This window comes from Peromyscus eremicus, chromosome 16_21, assembly GCF_949786415.1.
Source record: "Peromyscus eremicus chromosome 16_21, PerEre_H2_v1, whole genome shotgun sequence".
NCBI classification, from domain to species: Eukaryota; Metazoa; Chordata; class Mammalia; order Rodentia; family Cricetidae; genus Peromyscus; species Peromyscus eremicus.
This window is the reverse complement of record NC_081432.1, coordinates 21381762-21406960: the sequence shown is the minus strand read 5'-3', so window position 1 is coordinate 21406960 and position 25199 is coordinate 21381762. Positions and strand designations below refer to the sequence as shown.

Below are 25199 nucleotides of genomic sequence, written 5' to 3'. Positions count from 1 at the left end.
TAACCAACTCCCTACCCCCTACCCCCTATCCTTTACTCCCTACCCCCTACCCCCACCCCAAGTTTACCCAGGAGATCTCATCTATTTCCTTTTCCCAGAGAAATCCATGTGTCACTCTTAGGGTTCATGGCTAAGCATTTCTATTTTAACTAATGTATTATTAGTGTATGGTTGTACATGTGTGTATGCGCTCTCATGCACATGCACACATGATATGTGTGTATGTTTGTACTGACATGCCATGGCACAGGTTATGGAGATGTCTTTGGCTTGTGGAGTGAGTTCTCTCTTTCTGCCTTCACATGGACATCAGGGATGGAACTCAAGTTACCATGGTGGTACAGCAGGAACCTTTCTCTCTGAGCCATCTTGCTGGCCCTAAACCTTTCTTATCTAACCATTGTACATGAACCTTTATAACTCTTTACCATAACTTTTATGCATTTTTATGTCATTTACTTATGTTTGTATCTTTTCTTCTCTCAGTTTTTAGAAAAACTCGTTTGGGTGAGAATTCTTAATTATTTAAAAAGTGTTTCCTGAAATTTATGTATTATGTCCTAAACCTCGGTGACCCATAGTTTGACTCACCTTCGGTGCTTCAGAAAGTGACTGTATTTATAGAAAGAATATTTAAATAAATTAATTAAGCTGAGATCATTAGGAAGAGTCATCTAATATGACCAGTGTCCTATAGAAGAGGGAATAAGGATGCTAACACGCTCAACAAAGTATAAGTGAGGACACAGATTGGAGGAGCATCTGCAGATTCTGACTGAGAGGTCTCAGTAAAACCTAAAACTACCAATGTTTTAATTTCAGTCTTTTAACCTCCAGAAACCTAAGAAAGTAAATGCTATTTGCTAAGCCTCCCAGGATATGGATTCTGTCTCTGGCTGTCCTAAAAATGGAAATAGATTTCTTCATCCATGTTCCTGGCCATTCAGTACAGACTTTGCAACATCTCCATAAAGAACACTAAATTATTTCTTATAGAGTTTATTCTATGCCAACTAAAATGTGGTGTTTTTTTTTTAACTTCTAAAGTGCAAGAACACAGAACAATCCCCTCTTTGATCCTTTTCAATGAAGAACTAAACATCAACTACACTTTCATGGTCTTACTGTCTTTCCACTATTGATAATGCAGTTCCGTCAGAGTCTGCTAGCTTGCGTAATTTTGATATGGATCAGATGTTAAGATTTACACATTTGCTTCCTCCTTGTTTGGGTCAGGAGGTATACATCATGGCATTTAACCAGAATTAAAATCACTTGTTCACCATCCTTTGTAAAGGTATATTATTTTAACACATAACTTTATTGGGACATTTTTGTTTTACTTTGAACAAAATATGGTTATTTCTGAACATCTAATATCTACTACACTGTCAGAGTGTCCTAGGAAAATTTTAAAACTAAAGTCTCCTTTTTTGGGTATTGCCATGATTTTCAGTATATAAATGGTAATACTGAATGTTGTTTCCTTAGGATTTTCATGAAAGGATTCCTTTATGCAATCTATAGTATATATTATTTAGCTAAATGTCTAATTAACTGGAGGAGGAACTGAAAATGATACAAGAAATAATGTAAAAATATGATCTTTTTATCTACTTTCCTATTCTGTAAAGTTGCTAGGAAATTGTCTTAGATTGCTGTCATTACTGTCTGATGGAAAGAGTTTCTATAAATGAGCTAAGTTTCTATAAAATGAAATTCCAACCCAGTGCTCCTTTTCTCTATGCTAAAGCTTAGTTGAATTTCTCAATTACACAGCTATTTTGTAGTCTTGTAGCAATGAGGACTATGTGCGTAATCAGAGCTCTGCTGTTGATTAATAATACATTGACCTCTGTATGTTATAGAACTGTATCTATATTTGAATATTTAAGATATATGTCAATATTAACTTTGTTCATATTTATTAATTAGGTCTGTTTAAATCAAGGTTGTTTATTTACCTTTTTATCCTCAAATAAGTTGATTCTAGAATATAGCTGCTAAATTGATGAGGTGGGTAAAAAAAATTCTGAGAGGAAACAGGATGGCTCAAGGATGATCTAATCTTCCTGAGTCATGGAGGTTTATATCTCAGCCATGATGCTCTAATAGCAATATATTAATGTACAAGTAAATATATATATATATATATATATATATATATATATATATATATATATATATTTAATTGAAAGCCAGTATGGTTTATAGTGGCAGGTATTGGATCCATATTGGAGGATTCATGGTGGATTCATGGTGAAGCATATCATATGGGCACAATTTATTCCCTCTCCTTTGCTTGACGTATTAAAGTAGAATGACAGAAAAATTTATGTACTAATCTTGCAAAGAAAATTTCTATTTTTCACATGCTGCTTCACTCAATCAGCCTTGGGAAGATCACTTAACATCTTTTGATTAATTATTTTATAAAATAAGAGTAGTAATTTCTCCATGACAAGATATCCTATGAGAAAAAAAAATCATGCTGTTTAGCCCAGACCAGCTTTGAACTAATGATTCAACAGCCTAAGCCTCCTTGAGTGCTGGAATTATAGGTACATGTTTTCATGCCAGGCTTAGTATCCCATTTGTAAAATATAATAGACAATATTTATGGAGGTGTATAGCAGAGCAACTATGCTAGAAGTCTGTCAGTGATAAGTCAAAATTACTTGCAAATGGGTTTTCAACATTCTTCCATTTTGTATAAACATTGCTTTTTTAAATACTTCTTCCTTGAACCTTCCAATCTCTCAGTTATTTCCCTTACTTCATCTCCTACCCCTTTTCTGTTAGTCCTGAGAGACAGATTGCTAATCTCTTATTCTAAGTGACCCGTTACCCAATGTCCAAGTTCTTTGTTGATGTGAATTGCAAACTTTAGACATAATCTTGTGCATTTTAGAAGACTGACAGGCATTAATTTTTATAAGGTGTTTATAATATTATAAGCAGTGGCTTCTCATAGTCTCTATAACACTGTGTAATAAATGGTGTATATATCCTGGAATGCAACCTGGCAATATCCACATCATGCTTCTTGTTGTTCAGCTGGTGGTCATGTTCACTTTTTAGTCATTTGAAAAATTCTCACTCTGTTTAATATTTGAAAATGCCTTTCATGAAAACCATGGCTTCCAGTTCTCCACAGAAAGACATATTCATAGCAGTGGAGGGTTTTAGGCATATCCATACCAGATTTTAATGTACCAGGTGGATACTCAAAAATACTAACCCTCAAAAAGGTGGGTGAACAAAGAGATGGAAACTATTACTTCCCTAGCCTTTGATGAGCAGGCATTGGGAAGAGCGGAGGGATACAGATTTGGGAGGGTCATTTCAGCACGATGGGTCTGGAAAGCTATTGCCAGCTCTGTCATTACTTTGCCTTTGTGGCTCTGTCTTTCACTGTAGCTTTACAATAGATGTGAAAATGACATTATAAAGTTCTTTTGTATGGTACAGCACACGGAATTCTTATTAATCGGGGGAGGAAGCATGCTTTGGTTAGAACATTAGTTTTCTGTTTCATTATTGTGTTGCCACTGATCTTCTAATTGTTTCACATGAATACATTTTTTGCTGCTTGCTTCATTCTTGCCTCTTATTCTTTGTAAATTTGATCTAGCAATTAGTGCTACTCTCACTCCATTTCCTATTTCACTAGATACGATCTGTGCTTTGCAGTTCAATTTTCTATGTTCACAGCAGTTTTCAATTTCTTTTTCAATACAAGTCATACAAGCCTCTTTTGGTGTCAGAGAAGAATAAAGGAAGGGATGAACCCAGCTGCTTAGGCTGGATGGTGAGAAATCAGATGACAGAGCAAAGAATCACAGAACCATTCAACTCCTACTTAGTTTCTGCCTTTTCTATCAAGAAAGATGATCTGAAAACTAGATGGGGTGAAAACAACTATGGTTACCGGGATGGAAGCCCCATTGGTGGTACAGTACCTGACTGTTTTAACTTACTTCAAGCCTCTGGATAGCCAAATCGCATCCCCGAATTCTGAGAGAATTGGTAGATATTGATGGAGAGCAACTTCTACTTATTTTGTGGACCCATTGGGAACAACAGTAATGCTTGGAAACTGAAGGGAAAATTCTCTTCTGGTTTTCAAAAAACACTGAGGGGATATGATTAGTTGTTAATGCTGGTTGTAGAATTTCAGCAGATTTCCAGAATAGATGTTTAGAAAAAAATAGATGTGAAAAAAAAGATGTCATGAAACAAAGAAGATGATGAATTTGATGGAAGCAGCCTCTCTATGTTAAGGTTCTTTGTTTGTACTACTACTACTACTACTACTACTACTACTACTACTACTACTAAAGAAATAGATGGAGAGACTTCGCATAAAAGAATGGTATGTAGAGATATCCAAGACATTTCATATAGTCCTGGTTTCCTTCGGATAAATGAGAAAGATAGAAAGTCAAATAGTGCTGATTAAGAAATTTATTTTTATTTGGGAAAGAGAAAGTAACATGCTTGAAACAACTAGTGACCTATTAACAGGTAAACATATTGTAATAATGAACAGAGACATTAATAAGAGTAATTGCTAGTAGATTAATGAGGGAAAATTAAAAAAAAAATAAATGGACCTTGATGGTTAGAAGTTACTCTGGTCTAAAGACTATAATAGGGTCGTCCATGGTGGTGCAGTACTTCAGTGTCAACACTCCCGAAGCTGAGGCTAGAGGGTTGTGAAGTTGATGCCATATTGAGCTACATAGAGAGTACCAGGTCACACAGGCTGGACAGCAAGAACTTGTCTCAAATAACAACAATAAAAACACAACTAAAGTGGTGATGAAAAGGGACATTCACAACAAAGAGAGTAAAGAGACTCTGTCCACATCACTCATGTTACTTACTACACATTTTCTTGTTTATAGTCCAGCAATTAAAACTAAATGTCCATACTATACTCTATTCTATGTGCTCCCCTGGGTATAAATAAATGTGTTTACATTTATCCCAATGAATCTGGAGAGGGTTTCAATGACATTTTATGGACTGTTACCACTGGACTGTGTTAATTAGAGAACAATTCATAGAATAGGACATTTTGCTTTTATTTGCCACAAGGTCTTGTGACCTATATCTACCTGTTTTTTTTTTTTTTCCAAACACTAAAGAATGGATAGGATATGACCTTACTGTGACATTTAGTGCATTTTTGCAGGATTTTCTTCAGGGCTACAGACAAAACACAGTGGTGTATATCCAAGTGTGCACATGCATGTTGGCATGCATTGGAACAGATACTGTGTAGGTGTACATATGCATGCATTGGAGCAGATGTCTTTGAGTCTTCAAGAGTCTACTGTCTTGCCATACCTCCTTAATTGTGCCTTTTTTTTTTTTATTTTGGGAGCTCTTTGCTTAAGTATTGGCAACATAAGACTTGGGGAAATGTACTAGGAACTTTTGAGCTAGACAATAGGTTGATGCGGACAACAAAACATGCCTGTAGCTTCAAATGAGAAAAGTGCTTTTCTCACTATATTTCCTATTCATTCTGGTTCACCAAGTGATGTAACTAGATAGAAGGAGCAAAGAAATCTACCTAGATGTTCTATCCAGCAATTTTTCTTCATGGGGAGCCTGGGAAAAGAGAACACAGGCATCAAACACATGTTTCTGCTAAATTTTACTTTGATTGCCCATAATTTCTTGTTCAATTGCCTGAGTTCACAAGCAAAGAAATTTGATCAGAGAACTAACAATGAGAACTTCCCTAATCATATTACAGATCTGTTTTGAAAATTACTTTTTCCTCATTATTAAATCACACATGGCTCAGGAATTTACACAAATTCTTTATTAATACATTTACAATTTTGACCTACATAAGATCATAAAAATATAAGCTTTTATATTGATTACATCATGTTGAAATAATCTTCCTTTTATGTTGAAAACTATCTTACTTAGTTCAAAGGATGTAAGCCTTCAAATTTAAATGAACATGTTCTTGTCTCCTTTTTATTTTTAATATTTGCTAATATTCCTTTTAAACCTTTTGTCTTATGAATCTGAAATATATGGCAAACAAATACCTTTGCTGTGAAATATTTTAAGGAAATATTATGCAAATCATTACTTTATGGGAAATATTAGAATTTTACAAAACTACATAAGAATATAAAAGTAAGAAGTTAACTCATAAATGTTTCAGAAGTTATGGTTGTCTTCAACATTATACAAGAGACTCCAGAGAGGAAAACCCCAAAAGTAAACCAGAATTAGAATATGTACATTAACCTGCATAAATACAGTGGGAAAAGGGATCATCCATTTTTCTAATTCCTACTTGATATTAAATATCAAAGCAATTTTGGGCCAAATGTGGAATGCTATAACAAAGATTGTTGACTCAAATGCTGGAAATTATCATTTTCTGTCCACAGAACATTGTAGGTACCCAACAATTTAATATTTTTGAATCAGGTTTGCCAATCTTTAGTTAAGGACTTCAGTTAGTACAACCAAGAGCTAATATTTGTCTACATCTGATTTTTAAAATCAGTTGTTCCAGGATCTTGTACTTGTTTGTCATTAAACAAGGTTCCATGGGACCAAGGAACTCCTTCTTAAAATAGACATGCATATTAATATACCACAGGAAAGTTCTTCGTAAGTATATATTCAGTCTTATGATGGGGATGGGGACTCCATGTGTGATATAGCGCTTTAGCTCTGTATGTTTTATTTATTTTATTATTATTGAAAATAAATTCTTCTCTCATACAATCCATCCTGACCACAATTTCCCCTCCCTCCACTTCTCCCAGTCCTTCCTACCTGCCCTTTCCCCCAGATACACTCCCCCTCTGTTTCCTCTTCAGAAATGAGCAGGCCTCCACAGGACAATAGCCAAACAGGACAAAACAAGATACAATAAGAAAAGGCAAAAAGCCTTCATATCAGAGCTGGAAAAGGCAACCCAATAGGAGGAAGAGCATCCCAAGAGTAGGCAAAAGTGTCAGACAAACACGTGCTCCCACTGTTAGGAGTCCCACAAAAACACCAAGCTAACAACCATGCCATGTACTCAGAGTACAAGGTGTAGACCCGTGTAGGCCTTGTGCTTGCCGCTTCAGTCTCTGTGAGTCCATATGAACCCTGCTTTGTCAATTTGGTGGGCCATGTTTTCCTAGTGTCCTCTATCCCCTCTGACTCCTACATTTTTCCTGTCCATCTTCTATGGGGTTTCCAGGTCTCAGGAGTGTGGTGGGTACCACTTTTGACTCTTTTTGCATAATGTCTGGCTGTGGGTTTCTGTACCCACCCTCATCTGTTGCTGGTGTGTGGGGGCCCACAGAAGTTTCCTAGTGAGATCTGAGCTTGCTTTACCCAGCAGGGCTGCATAAGGGGATGACTTGACCACATGTGTGGTTACCACATGTTTGGAAGGGTCCACACTTGGCTGTACAGTGTGGTTTGATCTAGCTCGGGGGAGGTCTTTGGCCCCATCCCTTGGCATTGTTATAAAGAGCCATTTTGAAAAGACAGAAGGGGCCATTGAGTATTGACCCAGGTCCTCCCGAAGCTATCTTGTGTTCCTGTCTGTGTCATCTCTGCTGTCTTTCCATCTACAAATTCCTTATCCCTCTCTCCTCCTCATAGGATCCCTGTAAAAGGTGGGAGCTGGCCTCCCACACGGGAGGAAAGTTCTCTGATGATGACTGGACAAGGCACCAATCTATGAGTATAGCAGAATATCATTAGGAATCACTTCATCATCATCAATATCATCATCATCAACATCATCAGCAGCAGCAGCAGCAGCATCGCCAGTTGTGTTTAGTTCTGTCCTAGGTCTCTGAGCTCTCCAGTCTTCTGTTCCTAGCCATCCAGGCAGTTGTCAAGCACAGGCTCCATTTCATAACCTGGGTCGCAAGTTAAACCAGACATTGGTCGGCCACCCCTACAAGTTCTGCACCACCATTGCACAGCACATCTTGCAGGAAGTATAGATTGTAGGCAGAGGGTTTTGTGGCTGAGTCTGTATCCATGTTTCTCTTGCCATACCCTCCAGAGTACCTTCTTGCACCACAGAGACCAGAACATAGATATGAAGGCTCCACGCAGGCACCAGCTTGACCTTCCAACTCTCAATGATCTGTGTGGCCCCCTCAGCAATCTGGCCCAATGTCAATTTTCAGAGAGACATCTCTGTCCTAACCTCAGCCTGGGTTCTTGAGGGATCTTCACAAGACTCCTTCAGCCAACAGCTCAACCAAATGCAAGCCAGTCACACCACTGCAAGTCTTACCTGGCTACGAAAGATGGCCAGTACAGACTCTGCATCCTCCATTACTAGGAATCCTCACTAGGGTCACCTTCATAGATTCCAGGAAGTTTCTGCTGCACTACATTTCCACACCACTCCCCCAGTGTTTCCCTATACCAGCTGTTTCTCCCTCCCTCTCTCCCTTCATCCCCCAACACCTGATACTTCCCACTCCTATCGCACCTGCCCCTAGTTCACCATCAAAGTTTATTCTATTTCTCCTTCCCAGGAAGGTCAGTGGGTCCCCTGCTCTTTGCCTAACCTCTCTGGGTCTGTGAATTGTAGCTTGGTTATCATTTACTTAATGACTAATACCCGCTTTTAATTGAAAACATACCATATTTGTCTTTCTGCGTCTAGGTTACATCACTCAGGATGATTTTTGCTGGTTCCATCCATTTGCCTGCAAGTTTCATGATGTAATTTTTAACGGCTGAGTAATATTCCAAACATACCACATTTTCTTTATCCATTCTTTGGTTGAGAGACATCCAAATTGTTTCCAGTTCCTGATCATTATAAATAAAGCAGCAATGAACATAGTTATAGCTCTGTATATTTTAAAGAGAGGGAAGGAGGAATGAGAAAAGGGAGAAGGGAAGGGAAGAGCACAGTCTTATTTGTGTACACATGCTTGTACATATGTCTAAACATACAAATTACAGGAAGTTATGAAGAAAAATAAATAGCATGGGAGGTTTTCATTGTCTCCTTATACCTTCATCCTCCCCATTAGAATGTTTTCTTCCATCACATCTATTTTCAGCATTCAAGCCTAGAAACATATAGAATTCCTTCCTTATGTTGTTTTCAATAAATAAGTTCTTAATATGTGCTCTTGTAATGCATATTTTGAAAAGCAAAGGACTCTTTTGTGAGTTGTCTGTGGGATGGACTAGCATTGCCTTTGTGATTTCTCTTTATACATAAAGTTAGATTAGAAGTTTTGAGCAGCAAAATTGGGTTTTGTCAACACCTTGAGTAGACTCCAAAGCATGATCAATCTCCTTGGCTCATCAGTGCAAGTGATGATGTAAAACACCTACAGTGGAAGCACTCTGATTTAATAGTCAATTCATCTTCTCAAAGGTCAAATCAAATTGTCCATATATAAGCCCAAATAAATAAGCACTTCCTCTTCGTCACCATTGAATGACATCTTTGTTTAGTCTCTATGAGTCATCATCCATTATTCTCTGTCTGCCTTTCTTCCCTTGGCATACCTTAGACACCATTATTTTATAGATCATATATTCCCAAATTGTTATAAAGCTTTTTAGAATTTCTTAATTGTGTCTCTTCCTTTTCCACTATCTTCCTCCAAGCTGTTATGTTTCCCATAAGCTCAATTCAGCAGTATCAGTTAATACACTCACTGTGATAGCTCATATGATCTTTGTGTACATATGAGTCGATTTTATACAATTTATTAAGAATCTTTGTAAAATAAACACTTTATTTGCCTGATGTCTGTCTACAACGTAATATCAAATAGTTAAGTTTCAACACTGTGATGTTTAGGTTATGCTATGCAATAGGGACAAACATTTTGTTTAATCATGAACTCCACTGGTATTCTAGTCAGGAAATTTTTGCTATAGCACAACTGCTACTGGCCATTCTGTATTATTATATTCCATCAACACCAAAGACCATAACTATTAACAATGACATGGGATGGTTTTCATTGGTACAGTTCCTAGTTTTCAAAATTATTGCATTAACCAGTAACAATGGTAAAAAAGTATATAGTAGTAATTGTATGTGGAGTGGCTAGGATTTTGTGAAAGTGGTCCTTGCTCATTTATAATGCCTGCCTAAACTTGATCCCTAAATAATTGTGTGTCCAAGAATATAGGATTTCTAGATTATCATTGCTATTCCTAGAGGGTGGAGAATTATTCTTTTGCAGTATTGTTGTAGTTGATTCAGGTGACTTTCATATAAGGTGAGAAAGAACTGTGACTTTATCAAATTTCAGGATTTGCATAAGGATGGTTTATGAACTCTTGTTAGTGGATATTTCTTAATAAGGACTGGAGGAGTTGCAGAATTTGGGAGAAACAATTTTAGTAGACAATTTCATGTTTATAGGAGGAAGTATCCAGACTCACTCTAGTGACAGGGGTTATCTAACCACAAACCTTAGAGGCAATGCTGGGCAAGGCTTATTTTTAGCACCTGCTGATGGCAGGTCAAATGCTGGACATTTGCAAGAGGAACTTCTGAGGTGCAGTCACTGAGCTTCTTTTGAAGTGAACAAGGATGATGCCAATAGAAATGACAAAGTGGGCAGGGAAAGCCCGCAAGGCCTGAAGCCTACACAAAGAGCTATAGGCAACTAAGGAGTAGTTGAGAGCTAAAGAAATATTCTTCACCAGGGATGAGCACATACATTGGTTATACAGTACCAAATGGTCAGCCCTGAAAACATACATATGAGAAATATTATACAGTCTGCGCAGTTTAAATTTAGGAGGGTGTGTGGAGGGGGGTGGGCAGAGACAGAGGCAGAGATAGAGAACGAGAAGTGTTATATGACTCCTAACAGTGGGAGTTGGGGTATATATCTGACTTTTTGGCCTGCCTGTGAGACCCTTTTTCTCCTACTGGGCTGCATCAGCCAGCCTTGATATATTATTGCATCTTGTTATGCTGTGTTCAATTGATATCCTTGGGAGGCCTGCTCTTTTCTGAAGGGAAACAGAGGAGGAGTGGATCTGGCGGGGAGAGAGGAGGTGGCAGGGGATCTGGAGGGAGTAGAGGGAAGGGAGGCTGCAGTGAAGATGTATTATATGAGAGAAGAATATATATATAAATATTTAATATAAATATAATATTAAATAAGTATTTAATATAAATATAAAAATAAATAAAAATCAAAAATATTTGAAGGATATATGAAAAGGTTAAAGATCAGAAAGGGGAGAAATGTTGTAACTATTATAATCTCAAAAGGAAAGAAAGTATTCACTTATATAGGAGGGTTTGAAAGAGGGAAACTGAAAGGGGAAACTGTGTACTTATTTTATAATCTCAAAAGTTAAAAGAAGTAACTTTAAAAAATCTTGAAAAATGTATTCAGTTATGATTCTTTTCTAATATTCCCCAGTATATCCCAAATTTAAATTCACCCTTTTATTTTCTAAATTTAAGCATGCTAGTGAAAGGCAATTTGAGGTATGTAACTGCAGGCCATGGATTTAAAGGTTTGGGTTTTTAAATAATTAATAGACAACTAATAATTTGAATATGTTGAAATATACAGAGCACATACATGATGTACCCATTTCTGTAGTCAAACAAACAAGTGCCACATTATATGTCTTTGTTTTCTAAGTCGTCATCTCTAAAATATAGACACATAAGCAGCCTATATGGACTCAGCAGGTTGCATTTATGTTTTATTTATGTATATATGTAACAATAAAAAAGGACAATAGGCCAGGAATTTGAAAGGTAACTGGGGAGGATGGGCAAGTTTGGAGGGAGAAGAATGGGGAAATGATAAAATTTATATATATATATATATATATATATATATATATGTGTGTGTGTGTGTGTGTGTGTGTGTGTGTGTGTGTGTGTATACACACACACATATATATATAATATATATATATAATAAAATTGAAAAACAATCTATTCTCTGTGAATTTCAAGCACACAATGCCTTATTTTTTCCACCACCATGATGTTATACCTTTAGTGGCTCACACTTAGGTGTCTCATAACCAAAAGCTTTATCATATGACCACTGTTTCCCATCCTCTCCTAAATGAATCCTTGCTCTTCGCTTCTCTGAGTTTGACTATTTTGGATTCCACAAATAAGTGACTATGCAGTTTATACTATGCTGTGCCTGGGTTGTGTCACTTAACACAGTGTTCTCTGTGTTTATCAATGCTGTCACACATGACAAGACTTTCTTTTTTTATCAGTTCCTAGGCTGGTGATCACTTAGCTTTTTTTTTTTTTTTTTTCTATCTGCCAACCTACTGTGATCAGTGCTGTGACAAACATTCACATATCAAGATCTCTGTTTTAAGATATTGCTGTCAATTCCTTTGTTAATATTACACATAAATTGGATTGCTGGATCATATAGAATTCTATTTTCAATTTTTTGAGGGACTTATATATCAGGTTTTTTCTTTGGGGCCATCAACCAGCTCCCAAATCATGACACAGAGACTTATTGTTAGTTTTGAAGGTTTGGCCTAGCTTAGGCACATTTCTGGCTAGTTCTTTTAACTTGAATTAACCTGTTTCTCTTTATCTACCTTTGCCTCTGGGCTTTTTACCATTCTTACTTCTGTATGTCTGGCTGGCTGGAATCTGCCTGGCTTCCTTCCTGGGCATATCCCTTGTTCTCTCCTCCTCCTTCTCTTGTTCTTCTTCCTCAAGCCTAGATTTCTCCTCCTAATTTATTCTCTCTACCTAGCAGCCCCACCCATCCCTCTCCTGCCTAGCTATTGGCCATTCAACTTTTTATTTGACCAATCAGGTGTCTGAGGCAGGAAAGGTACAGCAAATGCAACGCAGCTTTATTTACATAATTAGCAAATGCACCGTAGTAAATCAAAGTAAAACACCTTTACACATTTAAAGTAATATTATGCAGCCTAAACAAATAACACATCTTTGCCTAGTTAAAGTAATATTTCAGAACAGATTTACATACTCTGGCCACAATAGTTGTTTTCGTTTTTGTTTTTGTTTTTGTCTTTGTGTGTGTGTGTGTGTGTGTGTGTGTGTGTGTGTGTGTGTGTGTGTGTGTGAAAAGTATCATGGGAATTGCTATAAGAATTTCATGGATGGATAGGTTAATTTGTATAGTAAGCATTTTTTAATAATATTAATTTTTCAATCCATGAGCTTGAGATAACTTTGACTTTATTTGTATTCTCTTCAAATTTGTTCATTGATGTTTCATGGTCTTTGGGATATTTTTCCTTAATCCTTAGTCAAATTTTTTAATTAGCACATTATTTAGTTTGATACTATTATGGACAAGAATTTTTCTTATTTTCTTAGTTTATTATTAATATTTGAACTTATTTGGGCATGTTTATTTTATATCCTGAAATTTTGTTGAATTTGTTCATAAGTTCTAACTTTCTTGGAGATGTCAATATTTAAAAACATTCAGCATTTAAGATATTATCTTCAAAAATAAATTAGAATCTTCTTTACCTACTTGGTTGCTTTCCATTTGTTTTGTTTTGCTTGGTTGGTCTCACTAGTTCTCCCAGCACCGTGTTACATGGAATTGACATGAGTTGACTCCCTTGACCTTATAGGAAAGCATTCAAGTTTCCTGTTGAAATGATGTTGTTTGTAGGCTTACTTTTGTGGCTTTTAGTATGTTGAAGTACATTCCTTCTATAATCAATTTCTTCAGTGTTTTTACCATGAAATGTCATAGATTTTATCTAATGACCTTCAGCACACATTGAGATGATCATGTGGTTCATCTGAATCTGTCTATAATCCTTTTTTTGGCCATTGATTTAAACTGCAGCATGGCTAGGATCAAAGCAGCAGCCCTGGCTGCTGGCTCCATCCCACTTCAGTTTTCAACATGGCTGAAGTACATTTACCTCCAGCTCTGGGAACCATGCTCACTGCCAACTCTGGGAAGCAGTGGGTCTGTGCTTCCATCAAGCAGTGTGTAACCCAGAAACCTTTTTGTTGTTGTTGTCGTTGTCTATATTAGCAAAAGCTAAATCCACCATGCTGCATGCCGCACAGTTTGCAGATCCCCCCTGTGTACTGGCAGGAATCTGCTATGCTGTAGTTCAAGTAGGGCAGAGCCAGCAGCCAGGGCTGCTGCTTCCGTCCAAGCCACACTACACTTTAAATCAATGGTCAAAAAGGATTATAAATACACAATAAGACTGATTCAGATGGAATAAAATTCTAAATGGTTTACGTTGTGTGTAAAAATTACATAGGCTTGGGAGAGAGAAGAGAAAGGATATAGATAGTCATAAAAAGGGCTTGAGCTACAGCTCGTTTACCAATGCAGTTTGTGTTGGGACCATTCTTGATCTTAAGTTGGTGATCAGGACATATGAAACTGATAAATAGGAGAGCAATATAGCAGTACCTATGTAGGAATCCCATGAACCCATCATTCTCTGACATCCTATGAATTATTTTTATTTAATTGTAAAAAAATGAACAGAATTGAACAAGGTAAATACAACAAATAAAATATGTATTTATGAGATTATAGGTCATTCTACATAAGAAGCCCTACTAAAATAGAAGAGTAATCAGGGGAACTATTTTTTCCTTTGAGCACAATTTTATTCATTAGGTGAACTAAGGCCTAAAATGATTTTATATGTATGCATATATCATAATATATTAATATATATCATAATAATTACAGTAATAACCAAGATTCTTGGGTGCTTCATTTTTGTTACATGTTATGTTAGTACCTTGTGCAATGTACATTGTTTAATTTTTACTGCAAACATCTTTATTTTCAACAATCTTATATTGGGGGAAACTAATCTTTAAATATTAATTTACCCCAACACATGCAGTAACAAATGCAAGGCAAGATGTTACATATACATTCCAAAATATTGGCTGCACATCAAGTCAGGGAATACCAATCAGACTATCAAGTTTTCCTCATGTTACTTCAAGTCTTACTGATATCACTGATGTGTTTGCTCAGGAAAAAAAAAAAAATCTTCCTTTATTTGGTTTCTTCTCTTCTGTCCCGTGTGATGGCTGATCATTACAAGACTGTGGCTCCACTTGCTGCTTCGTTATCCTAGGATGGATAGGCCTAGAATAGAACAGGTCAGTAGTTCCTCAGCTAGGGCACCACACCCTCCATTCTTGGCATGTTGGGCAAAGGAGACGGATAAGCTTGCTTTTGTAGTGTGTTTAAATGTTATTATCTATCCCAACTGAGCTATGTTTTCATATTGAATCCAACTAAGCTTTTTATGACCTCTTCAATTGACTGAAAAGACAATTAGGTCTGCACTTATTTGCTGAAGTTATTAAGACTTTTTGTATCTATTTTCCTATCCAGTAATACTCAGACTAAAGCATTTATGTACAGTTCCAAAAAATGTAATAATATTTGAGTTCATGAATTTGTTAATACACACTTAACAGAAGAAAAAAATTGCCCCAAGAAAATGGTTGCTATAAAATCCTAGTAAAAGCATAACATCCCGATTAATTATACTATAAAAAGTTCCCAGGCTTTGGTTTCATACTAAAAATCATGTAGAAGCATGATGTCATGATAAATTATAAATTAAATGAAATGTTTTATTTAAAGTCAGAGTAACATACTCTACACTTGGGAAAGTCTTGGTTATTAGAGGTATAATTTTTGATATAAAGATGTACACTCAGTTTACATTGCTACATTTCTGTTTTCAAGTTTTATAAGTATTCTCTCCAAACATGCTTTTCCTTAGAAAATTCCCTCTCTACCCCACCATATTTACCTGCAAGTGTGCTCACTTGTGCACCCACACATTCGCACACACACATACACATACACACACACACACACACACACACACACACACACACACCAGCACAACACACACAGAGTCCTAATTTTGTATATGATCATTTATCTTTCACTTTTTATTTCTATTTGTCATTCTAACATGGAGATATTCAAGATTCATTATAATGGTAATCTAAAAAGGAACCAAAGTGAAAATTGATAGTAGTTTGTGACTAACATTGCTAGTTATTTAACCTTTGTAGCATAATTCAAGTAACAAAGGAATAAGGTTTACATTTTGTTTTAGAATATCCAATGTATAAAGCTAACAAATGCACCATAATAGTTATTTAATAAATAAACATTGTTTAATAAATTAGTGCATAGTTAATTTTTTCTGGTTTTTTTTTTTTTAAAGACAGGGTTTTTCTGTGTAGCCTTAGCTGTCCTGGAACTCGCTCTGTAGACCATTCTGGCTTCAAACTAACAGAGATCTACCTGCCTCTGCCTCCCAAGTGCTGGGATTAAAGACATGTGCCACCATCACGTGGGTTTCAACAAATTTTTGAAACTCAGAAATGCATCAAATTGTTTGGGACCATATTTACTTTAAAAGTCCTTTTTATGTTGAAATGCTCACACAATGCAATTCTAAAACTATTAATGTTGAATTTATAGTTCATATTTGCCTTTCACAGGTACATAAGTACTTATATATACTTGTCTATATATGCCTATACATATATTAAAAGATGAATATAAACTTTAAGACTTTGATGAAAGTTTTTCTAATTTTCATATTCTACCTTCATACTCTGTTCATTATTTAAAAGGAATTCAGTTTTCATAAATTTGTTAGTCGTCAGTTTTTTATTCATGATTCAGTATCAAATTAATGAGTTCTGACTTGCTGCTAAAATGCTACTTGAATACACTTGAAAAATACTTTAGGTGTTTTGCTAAAACAAGAATTACATACATTACAGTAATCGTGAAATCCCTGAGCACAGAGTGAATTCCTACTTTCTATTGATTTCAATATTTTGTCTATCTGTTGAAAGAATGAATGAGTGCTCAACTAAAGGAATATGTGGTGGTTTGAATAAGATAGATTTGAATGCTTGGTCATCATGTAGTGGCAATGGCATTACTTGAGAGGGATTAGGAGGTGTGGCCTAGTTGGAGGAAGTGTGTCATGGGGGTGGGCTTTGGGGATTCAAAAGCCAAAGCCAGGCCCAGTGTCTCTCTTTTTCTTCTCCTCATATATCCAGATATAGAAATCACAGCTCCTTCTGCATATCTGCCTGCATGCAGCCACATGCTGTCATGATGAGAATTCTCTAAACTTCTGAAATTGCAAACAAGTCCAACTAAATGCTTTTTTAAAATAAGAGTTACTGTAGTCATGGTATCTTCCCAGCAATAGAATTCTTAACAAGACACAATGAAATACTGAAGGAATGAGAGGAAACTATCAAAAGAAATTCACTAACACAAAAATAATGTGATTAGTCGGAACAGGTAGGCACATGAAAATCAGCAAGTAAGTAACTACTTCTTTTTATAATTTCAAGAAATTATAAACTTCACACTTAAAGTAAATCATAGTTAGGAGTTCCTTTATCCACATGTTTAGAATTGTGATTTGCAATTGTCCAGAACTATGAGACACAGGACTAGATGACTTACTGAAATTGCATTTCTGGGGTCTATTTACTCAAATAAGGAGTAAATAGCTTTGGAAATTAAAACTGCCTCTAAACAGAGATCTTGCTTCCTTGTGGAATTGTTAGCCCCAGTTCCATGGTTAGCCTGTCATTTCCAGAATATTAGATTTCAGTCCATTCATTTTAATTTGCATAATTTTTGCTAATTTCCTTCTGGAGTATACATTTTTGTGTGCATGCCTGCTTTAGTGGTTTTTAAGTATTCTCACCATGTGCTATAATCTTTTTCTTGATGATTTCTTGATTAGAGTATACAAAATACATGCTGTATCAGCCTAAGTATTTTCTAGCCCACATTAAATGTAATCCAAATTAAATGTCAACTAGAATAGTTTGAAAATAACAATACGCAAGCTTGGGTGTGGTGGCAGTGTAAGAGTCTACTTCTGCTCAAGGCTTTTTATCCTCAGTCACACAGCAAGTTTGAAGGGAACCTGGAATACATGAAATCCTGTGTCAAAAAATGTAACGCAGAATTAAAAAAAAAAAGTTAAATAATCTTATTATAGTAAGCAGGTCTTTCTCTGATGTCAAATGTATTTCTTTGAACAAACATATTTATTTATATTTATTTAATTTTATTCAACACCAAAAAATTGATACTTCACAAATTTGACATTTTTGTACTTAGTTTGATGATTTGTCATTAAGAAATGTTGGCAGAGTTATTTAAAAAGTAAACACAAGTGAACTAATTAACCACTTTAACTCACTGATATATTTAAGATTACAATGATGTCAGATTCCTCAAATTTTATGGATCTATTTAATATATTTCTATGTAATATTCTAATAGATTTTGCTCTGTGCATGGAAGGTGGTGGACTTTTTCTAAATTATTATAGGATATCATTCAGAATAATGCATTACCAAGACAGGCTTGGAAACAAGCTGGACGAACTCATCCTAGCAGTAGAATAAGCTTCAGTATTTAAGGAAGTGAGGGACTAGCATAGCAAATTATACAAACACTGGAATTATATATGAACACAAGCCATTGAAGAGACTAAAGAGAGAATTACAGTCCCAATTACTATAGTTGGCCAATGACAGTGGTGGTTCATGAGAGATATATAGGTAAAAGGTAGATTGTAGCTAGAGTTTTCCTGCCTGGCCCACAGTCAGGACAAATCTTTGTCACCCGCCAGTCCCACAGCCACTCAGACCCAACCAAGTAAACACAGAGACTTATATTGGTTACAAACTGTATGGCCGTGGCTGGCTTCTTGCTAACTGTTCTTACAGCTTAAATTAATCCATTTCCATAAATCTATACCTTGCCACATGGCTTGTGGCTTACCAGCATCTTCATATGCTTTTTCTCATCGTGGCTGCTGGCAGTGTATCTCTGACTCAGCCTTCCACTTCCCAGCTTTATTCTCCTCCTTGTCCCGCCTACACTTCCTGCCTAGCCAATGGCCAATCAGTGTTTTATTTATTGACTAATCAGCAACACATTTGCCATACAGAACATCCCACAGTAGTAGATTTCATGATATAAAAAACTATGAAAAAAATTTTAATGCCATTGCATGCAAATCTGCAGAAAACCCAATTACACAAGGCTTAATGACATAAATCAATAGGGAAATTTGTAAAGTATTAGAGGACAAAAAGTACTTAATGCTGCATGATTTCAGTCATGTGGAAGATAAACTGATCTCATGGATGTAGCCAACAGAATGATGATAGAAGAGTCTAGTTAAGTAGGGCAGATTGAAGAGGTGGGTTACTGAGTACAGAAATACAACTAGATAAGACAAGTAACTTGTCGAGTTCAATAATACTGAGAAATGACTTGAGTTTAAGCAACCATAACTTGGAAAGTTTCTTCATTTTGATTTGGATCATAATAGAGCTAGTAAATTATATATTAATGTTTTTTGACTAGTAATTATTTATGTAATGTAATATTAAGTATTATTTTCCAGAACTGGTTTTCAATTTTTCTTATAGGAGATAGTGAAAGATAAGTAAGGATAATTTCAAAAATCTTAGATTATGTAATATAATAGAATTTAAAGTCACTGTTACTAGAAGTCCTGAAGTGATTTTGATCATCGATTTGTTTGAAAGGATGGCCCCTTTTGTACTCAACTTCCTAAAGATTCAAAAACATACCATCTGTTGAAATGCAATGAGAGTTGTGAACAACCAACATAGTTAGAATTATGATTTTATTTTTTAAATGATATTTTGTATTCTCTCTCTCTCTCTCTCTCTCTCTCTCTCTCTCTCTCTCTCTCTCTCTCTCTCGTGTGTGAAGTAATAGAACAGTTTTCAGGAATCAGTCTCTGAGATAGAACCCTGTTCATCAGGCTTGTCAACAAATGTCGTCATCCATTGAACCATCTCACTGGCCCCATATTTAAAAGTATTAACACAATTCATCCACAAAGATTGAAATAGACCCCAATATAATGGAATCCAATAGAAAGGTGTTTATAAATCCTTATACTCCAATATAACAGAAATCACTGGAAATGGGTTTGCAAATCCTTTTGATGCTCCCAAATCATTGTGGATGTCAAGACAATAGAGGAGTGGGCTTGGCAAACCACTCAGTGCTGGGAACTATAACACAGCTGTAGATTCAGGGCTAGACTGATAGCTTGTCTCTCTAACTGGCTCAGGTGACTGTTCATGTCAGGGGTTCTATTTTGATAAGTACTTACAGCATTTGATGCCAAAAAGCTTTGGAGGTTTCCCATGGAGCCTTGGACCCATGCTCAAGTCATGAACTTTGGCAGCAATTTGAAGAATTCTCTTTTTTTCTCTTGCGGAAAATTTATATCTCTATATCCTAGAATAAGCATGGCTGGAGATAGAATCGCAGTAGAAGCATTGACAAATCATGTGGAAAATAGTGTTTCTTTGATATTTTCTCTGATGGTTGTAAGAATTACGTTTGTTTGAGAAAGTAAAATATAAAATTTACATATACAAAATTGATTTTTAAATTGAGGCTCAGACATGTTGTTATGGCGAAATCAAAGTAACACTGGCAATGGCAAATTTAAATGATCTTAATTAGCCAAAATGAGTTTAGAATTCCCTCAGCTTAAGATTAATTGATTTAAAGAAATATCAAGGCACTCTATTGCATGTGAACTTTCCCAAAGGAACTGTTTTGTATACTTGAGCCCATTAGTTTAGAAATACATAATCCCTAAAAAGGCTTTCAATATAATTAGCATGTACTTGTTATTTTTCTTGATCTTTTTATGCTTGCTTTTATTTTTCCTAAAATTCAGAGTTCAATATTGTATAAGGAAATGTGATCAAACAGCAAGTGTGGAATTGTAGTGATTAGAGACTTGGAAATTAGTTTAAATAGTCCACATCTGCTTGGCCAATGTTGCAATATGTTGCTTATCAACAAAAACTGTCTCTCTAGAAACGGTCTTCAAGTGTACTTATCTTTGGAAATTCTCATAAACAAGAATGGATAATTCTGTCATTCAAATTCACTGTCAATGTTCCAGCCAAACTTTGGGAATAGTATTTAACAATGAATCATCCAAATTTCAAGATATATGGGAAATGTTGACTTGCACAGACTATGGAGAGCTAATTTTATCAAAGTTGTACATTTGTTCACGACCCAAGTTTGATACTGTAAGTTTAAATTTTTGCAACGGAAAATTATTTTTAAATTACTTAATATCCAGATATCCATCCTTTATTCCCTCCTCTCCAATCCCTCCCCTATCTATCCCACCACTGTTCACTTCCCATGTCATGTATGTTCGTTTCTTTAATGCCTACTGAGTCCACTGAGTATTATCTTCTGTCAAGTAGAGCATGGGTAGTATTCATGGGGTTGTATCACTGAAGAAAACTGTTTCTCCCTCCCCCCAGCAGCCATTAATTGCCAATAGTGCCTCAGATAAGAGAAGGACTTCATGAGCTCCTCCTATGGCCTGGGATCATGACTAGTGTGATCCTGTGCATGTCCTGTGCATGCTGTCTCATCTGTTGTGAGTTCTTATGTGGACTGTGCTTTTCTATAGCAAACTCTGTTTCCCTAAAGACTTTTACAGTCTTCCTATTTCCTTTCTCCTTACAGGGAGAGGCTGTGACAGAGACATCCCACTTAGAGCTGAGCATTGCAGAGCCCCTTACTCTCTGCATGGTGACTGGTTGTGAATCTCTACTAACCTCCATCTACTAAGAGAAGAACTTTTGCTGTGAAGGTGGAGAGATAGACTAATCAATGGATATAAAGATGAGAACTTGGTTGGCAGTTTTTCACTATGTCCATTTAACAGGAGAGATTCTCACCTAAGCCCAATAGAATAGCCAGCCATGGAATCTTGGCCCAGTCAACAGCATCAGGCATAGATCTGAACCTGTGCCATCCTTACAACAGTGGACACATCTGGTAAGAGGCCACTGGCTCACAGGCTTTGTAACTGGGTAAGATAACTTATGAGTTCTCTCCTTTGGTGTCATGTAGAGCACCATGAAAGCTAGCAGCCAGTAGGGATGAATTTCATGATGTAGAGAAGAGTAAAAGATTCTAGTTATTGCTAACAATGCCTACCATCTATATGGCAGTCCTGCCAGGTCAGCTCTCTTCACTCTGTTTCAATTCAGAAGAGGCGATGTTCTTACCAATGCAGTGTAATTAGAAGGCATGGGACCACTTACTATTCAGGTCTTCTTATTTTATTTTATTTTGGTTTTTCAAGACATTTTATTTGGTTTTTCAAGACCCTAAGAGTGTTCTAATTAAATCTTCTCAGTGTGCCTGTAAGATGAGGAGGAGACATCAGTGTTACACCACCACAGGAAAAAAAAAGCCAATGAGGTTCAGCTAGATGAAAGCATGTTCAAGTCAACAAGAGAGGCTGCAGAAGTAGAACTTGCCATGACATCGATCTTAAATTTTCAACTTGCAAAATTTTGATAATGAATGATGGCTCTTTAAGTACAGTGATCTATTATGGCATCCTTTTCAGAATAGGACAGCGTGATACAAATAACGGAGTGTAGACTGTAGTTACCATTTCCTTTAGGCCTGCCAACCAGCTCCCAAGTAAAGACACAGGGAGACTTATTATTAATTATGAAGGCTCAGCCTTTAGCTTAGGCTTGTCCCACTACTTATTATAACTTATGTTGGCCTGTTTCTGTTCATCTATTCATACTCTCGGGCATTTTACCTTTCTTTTATTCTGTGTGTCCCACTTTCCTGCTTCCTATATGTCTGGCTGGCTGGCCTCTGATGTTTCCCTGGCATCTCCCTCTTTCTTTCTGTCTCTCTCTGTCTCTCTTGAGCCTAGATTCCTCCTCCTACTTCTGCCTGCCAGCCGAGCCTATCCTTCCTCTCTCCCTATTGGCCATTCAGCCTTTTATTAGCTCAATCAGGTGCCTTAGGCAGGAAAAGTAAACAAATGCAACACACCTTTACATAGTTAAAATAATATTCCACAGCAGGAGACCTGCTACCATGTATTACCTGTGTGACTTCCTGTGTATGAAAACATTCATTAAACTCTGTAGCCTTGTCCCCCTCTCATTTCTTGATAATTCTATATATGTATATGTGGAATTTTGGTCACTTTCACCCTTATACTCTCTCTTTCAACTGTTTTTCTCAAATGATGAACTTTTCTTCCCAACAAGTCCCTTCTATTTTTCTTTCTTCCTTTCTTTCTTTCCTCTTTTCTTTCTTCCTTTCCATCCTTCTTTCCTTCCTCCCTTCCTTTATTCCTTTCTTCTTTTCTCTCTCTTGCCTTCTTTCCTTCATTTCTTTATTTCTTTCTCTTTCTGAACTTAATTATAGACTGCCTAAATATAAGAAGGGTGTTACTTACTAGAACATGGAGAAGCTACACCACTGAACAAAATGGCACCCCTCCTCCAATACCCACAAATGGCCCACAGTCCTCCAGTGAGGAACTCCAGTTTTCGGATTGTTAAATTGACATAATAACATCTGCCTGACAGCCTTCTCAAAATAGAATATTTTCAAGATTACTGCAGTGTTGATATTTAATAGATCACACATACTGGTTCACTTTTGTTGTTTCTAACTCACACAATTAATATTATATTATTTGTATCCATTGTAAGATTCACAACTGTTTCCCCTGTAATAATAGGGCCGTATCACTAACAGTGCCTTTTCTGTGGAGGTGTTTTCATATAGCACCAGTGAGAACAACCTCATAACACAGCACATGTTTTTATTTTTCTAAACTTTAAAATTGCTGAAAAGCACAGCATGAGCACTGTAGCATGGGACCAAAACTAAAGACACAAACATACATTGAAAGTTGTGAGTAGGAATGAGAGATGTTGGTGATAGGAAGTTAGGATCATAGTGCTTTGGATTTATCCACAACCTCTGGCTCTTACAGTCTTTCTGCTTCCATAAGATCCCTGATGCTGAAGGGGAGGGTTTGATAAAGACCTATCTAAAGAAAAGAGTAGAAGAATAAATATTTTTATTATTCCATATGTTATATTATGACTATGTCCTGACACTTCAGGAAGAAATGATTCTTAACCTGCAAGGAGGACTATAACTTGGATAGAAAGAGTATTGTTGGAACTTAAGGTACCCATTTAGTCTGCAAAAACAAGTGTCTGGTAACAGCTGTTGTAAAGTGTTGAGCAGTCCTAAAATAAATACAGACTGCAACATAAACTGGTTATGGTATGCTTCTGTGTACTACCAGAGCTTCTGCTTACCCAGAGGTAACAATTGATATTAAATGTGTCATTGACTCTGAGATGTAAGAACAAATGAGCTCTGAACTATGTGAGGGCAATTGTAGACAATTACACAACATTCAAATACTAGATGCTATCTTTACATGGAATTAGAGGAAGGAAAGATGTCTCAGCATCTTAATGTGCTTCCCTAGATCTGTTTTCTGTAATACTAAAATAGAGCAATATATGAATTACCATTTGACCAATGACTTTCACAAGTGTGCCAAAAATGAAATTCCAAAATTTACAGGTTCATCTGTATGCAGGATCTCAGACTTAGTGTATTTCCCATTATTTTCATATTTTGAGTTAGTATATTTTAGTATGATGAGAAGATATTAGAGAATATTGTTTAAAATTTACTATAAATAAAACTAGTTTGGTTATGACAACTCTGGCTTTAGCAATGATGACATTCTTTATCCTGCAACATATCATTTCTTACATTATTTCTCTCCAATTCCAATTGAGATTTTGTGTCACATACATGGATACTGATAAAGGTCCTCAAATTTTTTTAGATCTTGGTCCTTCCTGTTAAAAGTGACTCTTAAGGTTTTATTAAAAGCCCATCATAACCCTTAACTTTTACTACAAAGACTCAGTGATTTCTATGGATGTTTTCCTTGGAATGTTTGAGTGTATCTTTCCATTTTAATGTGAGTAAACACTCCCAAAGAACTCTCATGTTAAAATATTGATTCTCTATTCTTATCAGGAAGTTTGGAAAATACTCTTTGACATGCACAGCCTTTTTTTGAACCTATTTTCTAAATTGAATATTGTTTGATTGATTGTTTTTAAGATATACTTCATTTGAAATTATGTGTGTCTGGGCAGAGGGGTGTCCATGTGAGTCCAGGTGCCTCAGAAGACCAGGACAGATCTCCATAGGCCAGGAATTACTTATGATTGTGAACTACCCAGTGTGGGT

General features: G+C 36.2%; 1 protein-coding gene across 4 annotated transcripts in view; it reads left to right on the top strand.

Annotated features, from left to right (window-relative positions):
• The window catches only part of Ctnna3 (catenin alpha 3), a 1349586-nt gene that overhangs the window by 918236 nt on the left and 406151 nt on the right, over positions 1–25199 (top strand). Inside the window, exon 11 of one of the 4 annotated variants that reach the window (XR_009383445.1) lies at positions 21609–21923. The exons of the other annotated variants lie outside the window; for them this stretch is intronic. The gene's annotated coding sequence lies outside the window, so the exon portion shown is untranslated. The remainder of the gene's footprint in view (positions 1–21608; positions 21924–25199) is intronic. 4 annotated transcript variants of the gene reach the window in all.